The sequence below is a fragment of the Macrotis lagotis genome, chromosome X (assembly GCF_037893015.1).
Source record: "Macrotis lagotis isolate mMagLag1 chromosome X, bilby.v1.9.chrom.fasta, whole genome shotgun sequence".
In the NCBI taxonomy this organism is placed as follows: Eukaryota; Metazoa; Chordata; class Mammalia; order Peramelemorphia; family Peramelidae; genus Macrotis; species Macrotis lagotis.
This window is the reverse complement of record NC_133666.1, coordinates 182,178,384-182,180,558: the sequence shown is the minus strand read 5'-3', so window position 1 is coordinate 182,180,558 and position 2,175 is coordinate 182,178,384. Positions and strand designations below refer to the sequence as shown.

Here is a 2,175-nt window from a genome sequence, read left to right as displayed (position 1 = left end):
GTTATTTTTTTTTAATATTTTTTTCATGGCAATGGGGTTAAGTGGCTTGCCCAAGCCCACACAGCTAGGTAATTATTAAGTGTCTGAGGTCTGATTTGAACCCAGGAACTCCTGACTCCAAGGCTGGTGCTTTATCCACTGCAACACTTAGCTGCCCCTCCACTCTTTTTAATATGCTTTTTGTATCTGTTCTCATGTTATTTCTCTATAAAAACTAAAAACTTTTGGAGGGCACAGGAACTAGTTTCTAGTTCTATTATACCTTTCCTCAGTACAAGACTTGACATTCACCTAGTATTGCATAGATGCTTTTTTTCCCTTTAGAATTATTTTATTAAATCATAAATGTACAACAGCTTCTTAACTCTACACACGCACTTAAATTTTTTAAAGGAAAACGTTATGTCTTATTACACCTTATGCTGGCTAATAGCTTTTCAAAACTTTGAGATAAATCTTAAAAAAGAAGGTTTCACTTGTCACCTGAAACTTACAAATTTAACATTATCAAAGAAGGAATGCTTCTACACTCTTACAAAGACCACTAGAAAGAAACAACAATTAAAAAGCTAAGAAACTGTCTCAAAGGCATTTTTTTTTTGTGTTTTTTTGTGTTTTTTACAATCCTTCCTCCACAGTAAGGTAATGTTATTAAATAATCCAATCCATTCACAAAATGGCTCTCTGCATCTGCTCTGGTGTCTTCTGCCATATCACTGCATATTTATGCATGACTGAGATAAGAGTTTCCTTAACATTGTTATTTCAATAACCTGAAGCTGTTCTGTTACCTCTGGGCTCTCATCCTCTCCTATTTATGCAGTGAAGCCCATGGCAAACAGGCAGAAAAGCTCAATAGCGGCTCCTCCCTCCATAACCCCCACTTCCTCCACTGCCTCCTGGACCATTGTTTCCTCCACCATATGGTCCCCTCATGTTCCTGCTACCACCAAAGTTTCCACTCTTCATTGGACCACAGTTTGAAGGTTGTTGATTATAGTTTCCAAAATCATTGTAGTTCCCACTTCCATAATTGCCTCCTCCATAGTTGTCATAACCACCTCCGTAGCCCCCACCCTGGTTGCCGTAGCCAGGTCCTCCACCAGCATATCCTCCTCTTCCTCCTCCATAACCAGGACTACCTCCAAAATTGCCACCTCCTGGTCTTCCTCCATATCCACTGTAACCATCTACAAATCCACGACCACTTCCATATCCATCAGATCCCCCTCTAAAATTGCTTCCTGGGCCTGGTCCAAAGTTTCCACCGCCACCACGGGAATCCCCAAAACCAAAGTTTCCTCCTCTTCCCCTCCTAGAACGCTGAACTTCCTGCATCTCTTGTCTAGATAAAGCTTTTCTCACTTTTGCGTTATGGCCGTTGATGGTGTGGTATTTTTGCAATACAATTTTATCCACAGGATCATAGTCATCAAATGTAACAAAACCAAAGCCCCCCTTTTTTTTTACCAGACTGTCTATCTGTAATTATTTCGATAGTATCAATTTTCCCATATTCCTCAAAGTCATCTCTAAGGTGATGCTCCTCAGTGTCTTCTTTAATTCCACCAACAAACAGTTTCTTCACAGTAACATGAGCACCAGGTTTTCCAGATTCCTCTCCGGCTACTGCTCTCTTAGGCTCAACCACTCTTCCATCAATTGAATGAGGTCTTGCAGACATGGCTGCATCTCCTTCAGCCATAGATGAGAATGTTACAAACCCAAATCCCCTTGATCTTCTGCTCGCAGGATCCCTCATAACCACACAGTCTGTGAGTTTCCCCCATTGTTCATAGTAGTTTCTCAAACTTTCTTCTGTTGTTTCACAGCTGAGACCTCCAATAAACAGTTTCCGGACCTGTTCCTTTTCTCTGTCCATGGCGGCGTGGTCACCTCAGGCCGGGGCCCCGCAGCCGAGCGAGATGAGAAGGACCTCCGCGGAGGGGCGCGGCCCGGACTCCTCCTGGCGCCGGGGTGGGGGGTGGGGGGCTGCCGTGCCGTGGCCCGGGGGAGCGCAGAGCCGCCGGCCGCGGGGCGCTGGGGCCGAGGCGGGCGGCGGGGAGGCAGGACGGGCGGCGGCGCGCAGCGGGCGGACGCGGCGGCTCCGGAGGCGGCTGCTGCTGTGACTGCTGCTTGTGCTCGCGCGGCTGCCGCTTTTCTAGAACCTTCCCT

The 2,175-nt window shown here is 46.1% G+C and overlaps 1 pseudogene; it reads right to left on the bottom strand.

The window, feature by feature from the left end:
• Window positions 1-243: 243 nt before the first annotated feature.
• On the bottom strand, window positions 244-1,928 carry LOC141497816 (heterogeneous nuclear ribonucleoproteins A2/B1 pseudogene; annotated as a pseudogene).
• Window positions 1,929-2,175: the final 247 nt, after the last annotated feature.